This window comes from Panulirus ornatus, chromosome 2, assembly GCF_036320965.1.
Source record: "Panulirus ornatus isolate Po-2019 chromosome 2, ASM3632096v1, whole genome shotgun sequence".
Lineage (NCBI taxonomy): Eukaryota > Metazoa > Arthropoda > Malacostraca > Decapoda > Palinuridae > Panulirus > Panulirus ornatus.
The window spans coordinates 13,795,528-13,813,001 of record NC_092225.1 but is presented as its reverse complement, the minus strand read 5'-3'; the positions used below and the strand labels follow the sequence as shown (position 1 = coordinate 13,813,001).

The 17,474-nt window shown below is 44.5% G+C and overlaps 1 protein-coding gene across 4 annotated transcripts in view; it reads right to left on the bottom strand.

The window, feature by feature from the left end:
• The window catches only part of LOC139753440 (uncharacterized), a 499,944-nt gene that overhangs the window by 110,125 nt on the left and 372,345 nt on the right, over window positions 1–17,474 (bottom strand). Inside the window, exon 1 of one of the 4 annotated variants that reach the window (XM_071669952.1) lies at window positions 2,668–2,874. The exons of the other annotated variants lie outside the window; for them this stretch is intronic. The gene's annotated coding sequence lies outside the window, so the exon portion shown is untranslated. Of the gene's footprint in view, window positions 1–2,667; window positions 2,875–17,474 lie in introns of those variants that run through there. 4 annotated transcript variants of the gene reach the window in all.

Below are 17,474 nucleotides of genomic sequence, written 5' to 3'. Positions count from 1 at the left end.
TACACACTGATATCGGAGAATAAAAATCCTTCCTATTGAAAGCGAAATCAGTCAGTTCTCAGGAAAATTAAAATCCATGAAAATATAATTCCAGGAAAAGGGAAGGCGGGCGGAGGAGACACACACACCCTCACGGATAATTAGTCTCGGCTCTTGTATTTTTTCATGGATTTGAGAAGAAAAAATTGGAAACTCCTGATACGGACGGACTCGCCCAGATCCGCCTGAGGTCAGATGTTCTCGACTTCAGTTCGTCTTCCCGATTTTATAAATCGTGATGCTGTTCGGTGTTGCAGCACACATGCCACATTTCACATAACATGTCGTAATGAATTTGCGACGATTGCATTTCCGACCAACGGATGAAAAATACGGAGACGAGGAGTGTGTGGTGTTTACCAGTCTTTCTGTTGATCTCGTGAGTCATGATTTCAATCCTCGTTGTCTACCAATCATTTCAGTTTTTAAGTAGTAACCATGAATACGATTTTCGAGATATAACGAACCATAAATGAGGTTTTCGAAGCATCATAGGGAATAACAAATACATGTTTTAAGGTATAGAAGCCAGAGATACAGCTTGAAGATATCACAGGAAACTATAAATACGGTCTCCCAAAATATCAGAAAAGACCAAAATATATCAGAGGTACAGGATAACTGCCCGTGGCACTTTAATCTTAAGATACACAGTGTAGCTAGGATGTCGTAACGCTATCCCCCTCCACGTCCGCGTATCAAAACCAGGGGTTCACTCTTACAGACGAGATTTCTGGGCAATGCGGAGGTAATCTATCATTCATTCCAGGTAAACTTATTTTTAGACAGCGGTGAAGCTACGCTATACGCACATACAGACGGGAAATTGCGTATCTTTAATGAAAAAAAAAATCACGTAAAAGGAAATAATGCGATGCGTTCGGAAAGTAACTTAATCAAAGATTAAACTCCGACTTCCGTGGGGGCAGGAACCTCCTTCCCGGCAGGTCCTGGCTCTCCCAGGCTCCACGAACAGGCTGACTCTGGGAAAAACTGTTGGATAGTCGTCTCTGTCCAACCTCCAACTGTCCTTTCAATATAGACCACAACAAATCTTAACAGTCAAGTGTCATTGAAAACTGTCATGGCCGTACATATACATGAATGTGAAGTAATTTCACATTTACACGAGAGAAATAAAGGCTCCAAAATAAGTTGAAATAAATGCATTTCACTGTGGAAGGAGGTGCAACGGTGGCGTGTTAGGCTGGCGCGCGTATGGCGAGCTGAGTGAGGGTCAGGGTCGGTTTCTGCCGCTGCCAACTTCAAATCCACTCACGATTATATCACGTTAAGTTTATACATGTAGAGTTGAATAACTTAACCACCAGACAGCTGTTATAATACGTTCCTCTCATGGGACTTATTCACCATTCAAATTCATAATTCATATATATATTAATTCATAATACCTAAATACAGTGAAAGACAACGTGGTCACACATCACCTCTCAAGCCACGGTCACATACTTTTATATGGAAGAAAATTCCAATGAGAAAATATGGAAACACATTGATGCACCACTGAAACGTTGCAATAATGGGTTCGAGTGCCACAGAACCGGTGAAGCAGTGATCCGAAGCATGAAAGTGAAACACTGCAGCTCTGAAATAAGCGCCCCCATCAGAGGTGAGGATATATAACGGGGTGACGGTGTGCTCCAGCCTGATTTACTATTCTTTTCTCCTTCCTGTGTTTGCTCACCGTCAGAACCCCCGTGAGGCGGCAGTTTACCCTCTTACCGGCCTATTGAAACCCGTCACTTATCCTCACAACAACACGGTAATATCACTCAACACGGATGAATGGCAGACGGTGGCGTGAATGAAGGCATTACGTGGCGACCTTCCGGATGGAAGCTGCGTTTGTGTCTTCGTGAATCCCTGTTCTTTTGAGGTGTCAGAACTGAGTTACTCCCTGGGCTGTTCCACTATGACGCAAGCCCTTCTCCGAGTTCTGTGACGATCTTCATACTGAGATGTGTTTGATATATCTCTATCAAAAGCTCACATTGATACCACTCCAGTCTTCCGCTAGAGACAGGTTACGGTGGCGAAGTAGGGAAAGATTACGTAGCAATTAAGTGAATGGTATAGACGAATGGGGGTACACTGTGTCTAGCCTAATCCAGTGAGTGGTGGGGCCAGCTGCACTTACACACACACACACACACACACACACACACACACATACACTCCTTGGCACCGCGAGAACCGGCCTCCCCATTTAATAGAATGCAATACAAACTTTTCGAAAATCCATATTCATGTCTGAATTCCTCTCTCGGATGATTTTCAGGGCAAAAAAAAAAAAAAATCTAATCCTGTTCTGTCTGACTTCCAGACGGTGTGGAAGCCAAGATGCCGCTGACATGTGGTCAATACCAGGTATTTCCAGGAACGACGGAGTTCCATTAAGGATTTCTGGGTATCAGCGTGACTGGCGCTCAGGTGGCTCCCTACTCGAAACCCACAGCTCCTGTTGCCATCGCCGCGGTGGGAATGCACGAACAAGGGATAACAATCAACATTTTTCACACAGTGAATTCGACATAATCTCTCTTTCCATGATCATAGATGGTGTACATCACAAAACGGGAGAAAAAAAAATAATGCTCTTGAACTTACTAAATGGGGAAGTGCTTTCTTCTCACGAGCAAAACGTAGCTGTGTCCTGACCTTGTCGCGGTAAGACCACCGACAACACTCACTCGGTACACGCGAAATTCGCAAGTAAGTGAAACACAACGGCGTGTGCGCTCGGCCAGGGCAGCGGGAGCTCAAAAGGTGCACGTCCGTACGCACCCACCACCGCGCCCAGACTAAGGGAAGGTCCTCACACGCGAGCCAGGCCCACATCACTACAGGGACAACCCCTGACTGCTTCAAACGCTTCATTCGTCTTCTAATTTTTCAAGTTTTCATTTTTCAGTATAAATGGCTAAATCTCTTTCCAGTCTTGATTAATGTGGCTTTTTTTCTATTTTTGTTTCTAACTTTTTTAATATCGAAACAGGTAAAATAACGTTACACTAAGAAAGAAAGAAATAAAGAAATTGGAACCTGCCACTGAACTAACTCGACCCTGAATTACGAAGCAAATCGGTCCTTCACGTTACCTATCGAAACATTCATGACCTTGAACAACCCCTCCATCTTCTATATATGTATATATATATCTATCTCTCTCTCTCTCTCTCTCTCTCTCTCTCTCTCTATATATATATATATATATATATATATATATATATATATATATATATATATATATATATATATTCGTAAATTCATCTATAATTACCCCAGGAAGAATTTCTACAAAAGAACCCTGGTGTTGTTTATTACCCAGGAACCTTTCAAGGGCTTCTGCGGCCCAAAGCTGTGCTACTTTCAATAGCGGGGATATGTTCCTTTGAAGTGAAAAGTTTCTTAACGAAACTATATTCTCACAGTAACACATCAGCGCCAAAAGTTTGTTTGTTGCAGACCGATGCATATTTAACACTCGCTAAATTTCGGTGTTTTCAATATTTCTCACAACACATTTTGCTTCATTAGAAATAGTGTGAATTAAACGTTCTATATTCATTTTCACTGTATTCTTGAAATACAAGAGACATTTCGGGCACACGAACTCTGCCCATCGTCGCTCAAATATATTACAAATGATTCAATATGATACAATACAATACATAGAACGAAACATTGAACGAAACATGAATGAATCATCTTGAAAAGCTACAAATGAGAGCTAGTAATCCTCTCCCCCTGTGATACAATCTTTTAACTGAAGGAACAGACGAAGGAGCAAAGGAAAGATTTGTCTCCAGAAGTTCCGTTTTCGCTGCTACCTCAATGAAACTGGAAAACTGAGTATATTATATATATCCCCTTGACTCCGCAAGCAGCCAACCAGACTCCCATAATCCACGCCCTCCACCTCGCACCCAACCTCACCAAAGTGCAGCCAAATTCACCAGCGCTACTTGGGCTATAGGCACTACAATTATCGATTAGTCTCAAAGGACAGGAGGAATGAAGAACGGAATTTTGTGTCCAGTCCGAAACCTTCGCAGCAAATTAATTTGTGCAAGTTACATGCCGTCGCGTCTCTGATATACAGAGGCATACTCCTCAATGGGCTCCATGCAGTAAGAGGCAGGGGGGAAAAAGTGTGGAGCCAAATCAACAGTTTTTACCTGTGTGGCCAAGGCTTGGTGGGAGAGGGAGGGGGGCACAAGGGCGGGCATGGAGGAGGAGGAGGAAGGATGAGGAGGAGTCTTTAAATCTTGAGCCCAGATGAACACTGTATCCTGTCTTCTGCTGGGGAGGAACTCTCAGACCCTGGTGATGACATTAATATTCATGGTCCAGAATGAGAGAGAGAGAGAGAGAGAGAGAGAGAGAGAGAGAGAGAGAGAGAGAGAGAGAGAGAGAGAGAGAGAGAGAGAATATTAGAGTTTGTCGTGGTTAGAAAATGGGAGTACGGAAGCACTCTTACAGTACTTCCGTTTTTTGTTCCTAACTATTCTTGACGTAACTACAGAGAAAATAAGTACGAAACTTGGAAAGGAAGTGTGAGGGCTGGCTCCATTAGTCTCACATCCTCAAACTGGATGAACTGTCTCGATTAAACAGCTTGTGTCTTCAGTTACTCTTTACGTCAGTATTTGAGCCAAATGGATGAAAACAATCTTAAAACAGCCGTGATAACCTGACACAGTTATACATATAAACATGTTAGATACACAGAGCCACTGCAAATGTGTAACCAGAAACGCATACCACTTACCCACCTCCACAAGCACAAACAGAACACACACACACACACACACACACACACACACACAAATATATATATATATATATATATATATATATATATATATATATATATATATATTACATATGCACTTCATGGTGCAATACCAGATGTTCATTTCAGATACCACCACGTCAGCGCACATTGCATACGTCTGGCCTGGCTTTCGGCTCTGTTTTCACTTTTCGCCAGAGACCACAGCACAAATATTTCATGAATTTCGGTAATTAGTGAAGCGCCACCTAAAGCCCTTTAGCGTGAAATCCCCCGCTCCCACGCCCTCCCTCCCTACCTACATCCACTCCACTGTGGGATTTTTCAGCTTCGAGGCCTAAGTTTGCAAGCATTCTTTCTTCTCTTCTTTCATATATCGAGAGACTTTCACACATTTTCATCCGCAAGCGAATGACAAAGTTCCGGAATATAGATCAACAGGTGACTGTCCATAGGAATGAATGCTACTGGTAGCCTTCTAATGAGGAGCACCGTGTACTGCGGAGAAACCATATTGACATGGAACTTCTCCTGGAAATTGTGAAGGGAAAAATCTATACGTAATGTAATATGACAGCGAGATACGTGGGGCAGGGGGGCTCACAGTGGAGAAGAGATCGTACAGCAAAAGTTACGATTTCATTACGAGATTCTATAAATTTTGACCCGCGGAAGACGAATCCCGAGATGCGCCCGGAATCGAATCACAACTTAAAGGTATCAGAGTGACCTCAGCAGATCAGTAAAGGTCAAAGACACAACAGAAGGTCATGCGAATGTCGTTATGGCGTTACATTAAATCTCTTATAAAGAAAAGAATACAATTATCGTCGAGTTGTAGAATGGTCTGGTCTACTGGCTGACCTTTGGAGATCTTTGGAGGTCATTTATGGTGAAAAACAAAAGCTAAAATGCCAAACAGGAAATCATGTAAGGAAAAATTATATTTTCAGAAACATACTAACGAAGCTTCGTTTTGATGTTTTGATGTTTTTAATAATGACATTTGGCACACACACACACACACATATATATATATATATATATATATATATATATATATATATATATATATATATATATATATATATAATATATATTCATATAATATATATAATCCTGGGGATAGGGGAGGGAGCGGGGGGCTGGAAATCCTCCCTCTCGTTTTCAATTTTCCAAAAAGAGGGAACAGAGAAGGGGGCCAAGTAAGGATATTCCCTCAAAGGTTCAGTCTTCTGTTCTTCACGCTACCTCGCTAACGCGGGAAATGGCGAATAGTATGAAAAAAAAAAGATATATATATATATATATATATATATATATATATATATATATATATATATATACATATATATATATATATATATATATATATATATATATATATATATATATATATATATATATATATACATATATATATTATTCATTCATTTTCTTTTTTGTTCACATGGATCACGACAATTATGCTGTGGCTTCCCATTTTTATTTTTATTGCCGGTCATCACTACGGACGATGTGACCATCACCACGGACGATGTGACCATCACCACGGACGATGTGACCATCACCACGGAGGATGTGACCATCACCACGGAGGATGTGACCATCACCACGGACGATGGGACCATCACCACGGAGGATGTGACCATCACCACGGACGATGTGACCATCACCACGGAGGATGTGACCATCACCACGGACGATGTGACCATCACCACGGAGGATGTGACCATCACCACGGACGATGTGACCATCACCACGGAGGATGTGACCATCATCACGGACGATGTGACCATCACCACGGAGGATGTGACCATCACCACGGACGATGTGACCATCACCACGGAGGATGTGACCATCACCACGGACGATGTGACCATCATCACGGACGATGTGACCATCACCACGGAGGATGTGACCATCACCACGGAGGATGTGACCATCATCACGGACGATGTGACCATCACCACGGACGATGTGACCATCACCACGGACGATGTGACCATCACCACGGAGGATGTGACCATCACCACGGACGATGTGACCATCACCACGGACGATGTGACCATCAACACGGACGATGTGACCATCAACACGGACGATGTGACCATCACCACGGAGGATGTGACCATCAACACGGACGATGTGACCATCACCACGGAGGATGTGACCATCATCACGGACGATGTGACCATCACCACGGACGATGTGACCATCATCACGGACGATGTGACCATCACCACGGAGGATGTGACCATCATCACGGACGATGTGACCATCACCACGGAGGATGGTACCATCACCACGGAGGATGTGACCATCACCACGGACGATGGGACCATCACCACGGAGGATGTGACCATCACCACGGACGATGTGACCATCACCACGGAGGATGGGACCATCACCACGGACGATGTGACCATCACCACGGAGGATGGGACCATCACCACGGACGATGTGACCATCACCACGGACGATGTGACCATCACCAGCACAATGAACAGGTTCTCTGCCATCTTAGTACATCGTGAGCATGACCCAAGGTAAACAGGCGCAGGACCGTTGTTGGCGTCTTCGGGCAAACAGATGATCCAGCACCACCTGCAACATGGATCATCATCATCATCATCATCGTCCGGAGTCTTGCTCGACTCGTGAACGAATACCAAAAACAATTCTGTGGACTCCATACCGTGAGGGGAAGAGCTGTTCATCCTAAAGGTGGTGCTTCCCTGTGAGGGCCAAGAACATACTCGATACACTTCTACTGTACGGTAGCAGTGTGTGTTTGTAGCCACATATGTCTCTCAGCATCACCACTTGAAGAAGGCGAGGTCGAGGCGACCGACGTTCCTGATCTCTCACAGTATGAAGACTAAGAGGCACCCCGAGCTGGCAACCAGAACCTGCGACCTGAAGATTTCAAACGAAAAAGAAGATAAAAGCTCCACCTTCTTCACACAGGTCAAGCAACAAGAGACAATGACCTAAACAGATAAAAATTGTTCGTCTTCAAACCTCAGACAACATTTTACGACCAGCCCTTTGTTCTGTTGCTCACGCGCCCTTAACAAGATTTGGCTCTTGTCTTTGAGTATACGAGTCTGCCTGCTCTCCCTCCCCTAACGATGAAAAACCGCAGCTGACAAAGTTGCATTGTACCGCATCATCGTCGGAGAAGATCGTCTTGACGATGAATCAGGCTCTATCAAGGCAACACCTGAGGTTCCACCCTGCAATGAGAGCCAATTTGTTCTACACTTGACGACGATGCGTCCACCGCACTCGAATATAACACTTCCGATCGCTTGATGTGGGATCAATACTTCTCGGGAAACATTAGATAAAATGCGTGAAGCCTTAACGACGACGGAGCTAATGGATGAACACAACAACGAGTCGGTGGATCGGCAAAAATGCCTCCGGATCAGAGAAACCGTTCGACTCTTCAAACAAAACAGAACTGTTTGCGTTTCGGCTGAACGAGGCGATGTAAACCCAATACTATCCCGATAACAAGGATTTGTATTTGACTTCTGCTGATTGCGTTGTGCATGTCTGGGTCTGCAGATGCAATGACCGAACTTTTCAATCGTGCTGAAGCAGATACGAGAATTGTTTTGCATCTCATAAATGTCCATTCGTAATCAAGATTCTGTTCTGGTCAGCACGGGTGATACGGACATTATTTTGATCCTCTTGCGACAGCTGGTGGAGAGAGAGAGAGAGAGAGAGAGAGAGAGAGAGAGAGAGAGAGAGAGAGAGAGAGAGAGAGGAGGCGGGGGGGGGGGGGGGGGGTCGATAAAGCCTCGCATTGAATTATGGATCGACTATGGTGGTTGAAACCATCAGCAGTTACTCCAGCATCAATCGTCTTCACCAGTCCATCAGCCTGGAACGCTAACTTGGATGACAAGTGTTCTAGTCCCTATTAGTCTGTGACAGCGAACAACAAACCAAAAATACGGGTCAAAGTATATACTGGAAAATCCTGGGATAAAAATCAACCATAATGTATATACCAAACGCTCACTATGGTCTTTTGGTGTCCCTTCCAAGCACTTTCTAAATGGTGAATTGACCATCACTGAGTCATAAGTACGTCAGCTTCATGACCCATGATTAAGAACTGCTGAAGTTAATATTCCTCTCATGCATACGTTCAGTTAGAGGAGCCAGGATCGCCCAGTGTATTCCACCTATTCACAACATTGGCATATCAGCTTGCATACTGGACGTGCCAGGCATCGACCTGGACTTTAGAGTTCATCAGGAGCATTTAACAGTTTCCAAAGACGCAAATTCCTTCGGCTGGCAGGAAGAATATAACAGACTCGTGTCTGTGCGGACATCCCAAGGCAAAGGAAGCACAAATCTTTATAAAACTCACCGTAATATGCGACTGTCGCAACACACGAATGTCGGCCTCCCTGACTGTGCAAGAAATTCACTCCCACTTGTACGTAGTGGCTCAACTTAACCCGAGACTCCTTCGACTCGTTATATACACTCGCTCTTACCACTCAGTTGCCCTGCACTCTCTGCACACTGACGCGTACACGAACATTTACAACAATCTTATGACCTGTGGTCTTGATCGGTGGACGTGGCTGGCATCCTGAGTGCTGCAGGAGCCTCATAAGGATAGGAAGGGGGGCTCTTCTTTCCCACTACTGATACGCGAGGTAACATTAGTCATCACTCACGAACTCCTGCCTGAGATGAGAACTTATAACAATCACTTATCCCACATTGATCCGCAGGCCATATTTTTCCCCCTCGTTTTTTTTCTTTTTTTCGTACAGTCAAATAGCATGTTTTATTTTCATATTGACACCAATGTAATAAAGGAAATATGTTTTACAAGTTCCGACCGATAAATATCAGTGAATCACTTTCACTGACCTATAGAGGTCATAGTGCTAACCCAAGCACTTTATGCAGTTGAATAAAACTGTTTTGTTGCACGGAAGGTTTTCATATGACACCAATACGGCATTCACAGGCAATCACGTTGTTACATTAAGTTTTTATACGACATGACCATGAATGACCACTAGAGGTCACGTGGTTGACCCCACTACTTGGACGATCCATTTGTTACCAATATGACTTTCTTGTGACCTCCAGTTGTTCTTAGCTCGTCTACTATGTGACCTTAAATGACCTCTTGAGGTCACTCTGGTCACTTTATTTGAGGTGAGATTCGTGTTCCACGGTCAAAAATCTGTATATTCACACAAAAAGTAAAATTCCTTTTTACGACACTCGTAAGGAACCTTCGGTGCTGCCGACCCTTAAATCACACTGGAGCTGTAGAGGTGACAAGAGGTGGAATCACATGATGACGAGTAGTTGACCTCTGAAACTGCAGGGTTCATGAACTGTCTGAAGCCAATTTAGCCAACGATCATTCCCATCTAATCATAAGGAATAAGACCTGAATTCACCTCTGGGATGTGTAAGTAGCCATGTTGATTGACTATACACAACGTATACAAAAAAAAAAAAAGAAGAAAGATGGTCACAAGCACATTCTATACCGCCCTGATTCGAAAATTACATAGTGGCATCAGACACTTCCGTGGTGTAGTGGTTACCGATGGTTGACCGTGACGCATTCACGGGTCGCCCGGGGTCGAGCGCATAGGTTCGAATCCTGGTTGCGGCAGTCGGTCCACAGTCATCCCAGCTGTTCATCTTCCCCTGGGGATTGGTCGATAAGATGGGTATCTGGCTTAGGCTAGGAAAGTTGAAGAACAGGAGGGAAGGATTTTCAGCCCCCAGCTCCCACCCCTTTTAGTCGTCTTCTACGAGACGCAGGGATACTCTCTCTCTCTCTCTCTCACTCTCTCTCTCTCTCTCTCTCTCTCTCTCTCTCTCTATATATATATATATATATATATATATATATATATATATATTGTGTGTGTGTGTGTGTGTGTGTGTGTGAGGAAGTACCAGGAGAGACTGAGTACAGAATGGAAAAAGGTGAGAACAATGGAAGTAAGGGGAGTGGGGGAGGAATGGGATGTATTTAGGGAATCAGAGATGGATTGCGCAAAAGATGCTTGTGGCATGAGAAGAGTGGGAGGTGGGTTGATTAGAAAGGGTAGTGAGTGGTGGGATGAAGAAGTAAGATTATTAGTGAAAGAGAAGACAGAGGCATTTGGACGATTTTTGCAGGGAAAAAATGCAATTGAGTGGGAGATGTATAAAAGAAAGAGACAGGGGGTCAAGAGAAAGGTGCAAGAGGTGAAAAAGAGGGCAAATGAGAGTTGGGGTGAGAGAGTATCATTAAATTTTTAGGGAGAATAAAAAGATGTTCTGGAAGGAGGTAAATAAAGTGCGTAAGACAAGGGAGCAAATGGGAACTTCAGTGAAGGGGGCTAATAGGGAGGTGATAACAAGTAGTGATGATGTGAGAAGGAGATGGAGTGAGTATTTTGAAGGTTTGTTGAATGTGTTTGATGATAGAGTGGCAGATATAGGGTGTTTTGGTCGAGGTGGTGTGCAAAGTGAGAGGGTTAGGGAAAATGATTTGGTAAACAGAGAAGAGGTGGTAAAAGCTTTGCGGAAGATGAAAGCCGGCAAGGCAGCAGGTTTGGATGGTATTGCAGTGGAATTTATCAAAAAAGGGGGTGACTGTATTGTTGACTGGTTGGTAAGGTTATTTAATGTATGTATGATTCATGGTGAGGTGCCTGAGGATTAGCGGAATGCTTGCATAGTGCCATTGTACAAAGGCAAAGGGGATAAGAGTGAGTGCTCAAATTACAGAGGTATAAGTTTGTTGAGTATTCCTGGTAAATTATATGGGAGGGTATTGATGGAGAGGGTGAAGGCATGCACAGAGCATCAGACTGGGGAAGAGCAATGTGGTTTCAGAAGTGGTAGAGGATGTGTGGATCAGGTGTTTGCTTTGAAGAATGTATGTGAGAAATACTTAGAAAAACAAATGGATTTGTATGTAGCATTTATGGATCTGGAGAAGGCATATGACAGAGTTGATAGAGATTCTCTGTGGAAGGTACTAAAAATATATGGTGTGGGAGGCAAGTTGTTAGAAGCAGTGAAAAGTTTTTATCGAGGATGTAAGGCATGTTTACGTGTAGGAAGAGAGGAAAGTGATTGGTTCTCAGTGAATGTAGGTGTGCGGCAGGGGTGTGTGATGTCTCCATGGCTGTTTAATTTGTTTATGGATGGGGTTGTTAGGGAGGTGAATGCAAGAGTTTTGGAAAGAGGGGCAAGTATGCAGTCTGCTGTGGATGAGAGAGCTTGGGAAGTGAGTCAGTTGTTGTTCGCTGATGATACAGCGCTGGTGGCTGATTCATGTGAGAAACTGCAGAAGCTGGTGACTGAGTTTGGTAAAGTGTGTGAAAAAAGAAAGTTAAGAGTAAATGTGAATAACAGCAAGGTTATTAGGTACAGTAGGGTTGAGGGTCAAGTCAATTGGGAGGTAAGTTTGAATGGAGAAAAACTGGAGGAAGTGAAGTGTTTTAGATATCTGGGAGTGGATCTGGCAGCGGATGGAACCATGGAAGCGGAAGCGAATCATAGGGTGGGGGAGGGGGCGAAAATTCTGGGAGCCTTGAAGAATGTTCGGAAGTCGAGAACATTATCTCGGAAAGCAAAGATGGGTATGTTTGAAGGAATAGTGGTTCCAACAATGTTGTATGGTTGCGAGGCGTGGGCTATGGATAGAGTTGTGCGCAGGAGGGTGGATGTGCTGGAAATGATATGTTTGAGGACAATATGTGGTGTGAGGTGGTTTGATCGAGTAAGTAATGTAAGGGTAAGAGAGATGTGTGGAAATAAAAAGAGCGTGGTTGAGAGAGCAGAAGAGGGTGTTTTGAAATGGTCTGGGCACATGGAGAAAATGAGTGAGGAAAGGTTGACCAAGAGGATATATGTGTCAGAGGTGGAGAGAACGAGGAGAAGTGGGAGACCAAATTGGAGGTGGAAAGATGGAGTGAAAAAGATTTTGAGTGATCGGGGCCTGAACATGTAGGAGGGTGAAAGGCGGGCAAGGAATAGAGTGAATTGGATCGATGTGGTATACCGGGGTCGACGTGCTGTCAATGGATTGAATCAGAGCATGTGAAGCGTCTGGGGTGAACCATGGAATGTTCTGTGGGGCCTGGATGTGGAAAGGGACCTGTGTTTCGGGCATTATTACATGACAGCTAGAGACTGAGTGTGAACGAATGGGGCCTTTGTTGTCTTTTCCTAGCGCTTCCTCGCACACATGAGGGGGGATGGGGTTGTTATTCCATGTGTGGCGAGGTGGCGATGGGAATAAATAAAGGCAGAAAGTATGAATTATGTACATGTGTATATATGTATATGTCTGTGTGTGTATATATATGTGTACACTGAGATGTATAGGTATGTATATTTGCGTGTGTGGACGTGTATGTATATACATGTGTATGGGGGTGGGTTGGGCCATTTCTTTAGTCTGTTTCCTTGCGCTACCTCGCAAACGCGGGAGATAGCGACAAAGCAAAATAAAATAATAAATAAAATTTATATATATATATATATATATATATATATATATATATATATATATATATTTTTTTTTTTTTTTTCTTTCTTTCTTTTAAACTATTCGCCATTTCCCGCGTTAGCGAGATAGCGTTAAGAACAGAGTACTGGGCCTTTTCTGGAATATCCTCACCTGGCCCCACTCTGTTCCTTCTTTTGGAAAATTATATATATATATATATATATATATATATATATATATATATATATATATATATATATATATATATATATATATAATATATATATATATATATATATATATATATATATATATATATATATATATATATATATATATATATATATATATATATTGCTTGTAAGATGGTCTTGATCAAAGCATTTCGTCGCCAGAGACGTCTCAGCAAACTAAAGAATATAAGACAGAAAATAAAAAGAGGAAAATGCTGACCAAAATGTGTCTTCCCTCCACAGCAACGCGCCGATTCACAAGACCCTTACTGCACAAGCCGCTACTCGTGCGAGCCTGTCTGTGGTTTCCAGCCAGTCATCAATAGTGCAGTCGTTCGTCGACTCCCACAACGTCATCACGCGGGGAGGAGGAGGAGGAGGAGGAGAAGGAGGAGGAGGAGGAGGAGGAGGAGGAGGAGCAGGAGGAGTCGGCCGGTATGTCTGGCTTGTATCGAGGAGCGTTCAGGCCGATGATGACGTGTTGTGTGTGTGTGTGTGTGTGTGTGTGTGTGTGTGTGTGTGTGTGTGTGTGTGTGTGTGTGTGTGTGTGTGTGTGTGCCTTCATTACGAACATCAATACCTGGCCCGCAGATGAATGCACTCTCAACAAAGCAATCATTCTTCCATCTTCTAGGCTGTGTTAATCACAGCATGGCAAAATTAATGAGAATTTCGTTATACTCTTCATTCGATGCTGTGATGCATTCTGTCCCCCTCCTCCCCACCAAAGAAAAAAAGTCTTTCGTATAGTCATTACGTTATGGCGCGCTCCACACACACACACACACACACACACACACACACACACAGACACACGTTACTAGAACGTCCAGCCCAAGATTAACCCGGTATTAGAGGAAGGTTCTCCAATCTAAATTAGTGTCATGAGGGCGGTCTACACAATCCAGGGGTTCTGACCTGTGGGGAAGCCTCGACGGGTCACTGACCTGGCGTGGAAGGGGAGGGAGGGAAGCTCTCTTCCCTCCCCGTGGTTCAGGTAGAGTGATGTATGATTCGACAGGTGAGGATCAGGGCAGGTGGCGGTGGTGGGGAGGTTAAAGGCGGAGGCTCAGTGGGGGAGAAGGGAAGGAGGGAGAGAGAGAGAGAGAGAGAGAGAGAGAGAGAGAGAGAGAGAGAGAGAGAGAGAGAGAGAGAGAGAGAGAGAGAGAGAGAGAGAGAGAGAATGGGGAGGGAATGGGTTATGGCGAAGAGTCATAGTGGAAGAGATACGAGATCTACAGTCCCCTATTGTGCGCCGCTGCATCCCATGATAAACATACGTTTCTCTTTATGTCCAGAGGGGAAAAACCCCCGGATACAATGAATGAATGGAACGCATCAAAACATGATGGACCCACGACACAAATCACCATGAAACGATGAGAAAATACTCGTAAATGGAACAACTTAAAACATCCTCATTGTTCGTCGCTGTTTTGTGAAGTAACTTTTTGCTCCCGCCAGTACAGGACGATGGTAAGGATGATCACAGATAACAGCCGCTGTCGTGCGTCCACACAGGGAATGCCAATCATGTATCGTACGGTAAAAGAATCGGTGGAAGTCTTAAGGTTAATCTAATCTCCCTTGCCATGATACGAAGGTCGATCTTACAGAAGGGGTAAACACACCTACACTCGCTCTGATCTGCGCGAACATAAGAGGAAGGTGAAGTATGTCAGGAAGACAATAATTTTACGACTTCGTCGTTTGTAAATGGGATTAAAGTTGGAGGTTTCGTTTACATACGCGCATCCTCTGAGAAAAGATATCATTGGGACGTAAATGCAGTATCTCCCGTGTATTGCTCTTTGGTTACTGTGTCCAAAATTTAGAATGTGTTCAAAGCGTGTGGGGAGAGATATGGCCATACATGAAGACTATGTGTGTCCAAACCAACCCTGCAAGCTGTGTTACAATATCTAATTGTTTATCACCACAAACAACATCACGAACACCACCACCAACACTGCCACAAACAGCATCACCAACACGACCACAAACATCACCACCAACACCACCACAAACAGCACCACCAACACCACCACAAATAACACCACCAACTCAACCACAAAGAGTATCACCAACACGACCACAAACTTCACCACCACAAATAAAACCACCATTAAGTAACAGGATCAACACCTTTGAAATCTTTTACCACCACAAGCAACACCGATTAACCTCATCCCCAACACAGCCACAGATAACACTCCGCCCCCCCACCTCCCAACACATGCTTCACCTCCAACAGCTCACATGCTCAACACCACCTGTGATCGTGGCTACTCCGCGATAATGCTCGCTGGCCAGCGGGAACTGAGACGCTCCCTTACATACCAATGAGGACGGAGACCACGTAATGGCAAATTGCCACATCCCTCACGAGCAAATGCCTGGGACATGGGGTCGGCACAGTGCCTCAACTCCTGGCATGCCAGTGTGTCTTCCTCCCACACCGACTAATTACGAGCAAGACTCACGTGTGACGGACGCTCGTGTCATGATTTAACTCTGATCAAGATACACAGAATGAGGTCGAGCCTCTGGCATGGAAAATCCAGAATTTAGGGGAAAAAATTCAGGTTAATGAGAGAGAGAGAGAGAGAGAGAGAGAGAGAGAGAGAGAGAGAGAGAGAGAGAGAGAGAGAGAGAGAGAGAGAGAGAGAGGTGATGGTGTTTATACTGTAGTAATCTAGGTGGGTAAGAGGGGGACCTGGGGGGGGGGACTACTACTCCTTGACACAATTGGTTCCCAGTCTATCAGAGGCCGAACACACGACCCAATTTCAGCTTATTGTCGCCCATCCTGGTGCTCCGGCCGGGTCAGGTGATGAGGGAATTCACTCCGCCTCAGGGAATTTCTGACCCATCGACTCACCTCCCATTGAATCTGATGGATGTACATAAGCGCGCTTTGTGGGCGGGTGATGGCGCTAACTCTGCCTACAGTAGCTGTTGCTGCTGCTGCTGCTACTGTGCCGAAGTGTGTTTGCATACAGGGAGAGTGTTACTGTCACTGCTGCTGTTCCTATGGTCAGTTCTGTTACGTTTCATGGAGCACTTACAACCAAGAGAGGAGGATGGAAGCAATACTGCTCTTGTTCCTGCGTTCAGCTGTGTCTTGTGTCCAGGCGTTCTTACAACCAGGGAGCGTGTTACAGCTATTGCCATCGTTCCCGTGGTCAGATGTGTTGTATTTCACGGGGACATTTTCGGACAAGGGAGGATATTTCTGCTGCTGCTGCTGCTGCTGCTCCTCCTCCTCCTAGCTGTACTAGTTTACTAAGGCGTGACCACACAGCCCCAGGACGTGCTGTGGATCATCTTGAGATCCTGGTTAACCATACAGCTAGAGAATGAATATGTCGTTACTGTTGTTACTGTTGCTGGAGTTACTGTTGTCGGAGTTACTGTTACATCTGCTGCTGTAGTTACTGTTACTGCTGGTACTGTTGCTGTTGTTATGTGCACTGCTGTTATTGTAGCTGCAGGTGTTGTATTAAACTTGGCTGCTGCGGGTGTACAGAGGGCGATGCTCAAAGCTAGCGAGGCACTGACGGTAATTCAGTGAAGATGCACAGACTAGTGGATGGTTCAGACAGTGACGATGTGGCGAAGAGTGACTGAAGACAGTGATGGTGTGGCCACCAGTGGATGGTGAGGATTCTGATGGCGTGAACACCAGTGGATTGTGAAGATATTGCTAGTGTGGCCACTAGTGGATAATGAGGATTCTGATGGTGTGATCACCAGTCCATGGTGAGGATATTAATGGCCTGGCCACCAGTAGATGGTGAGGATATCAAAGGTGTGGCCATCAGAGGATTGTGAGGAATCTGATGGTGTGGCCACCAGTAGATGGTGA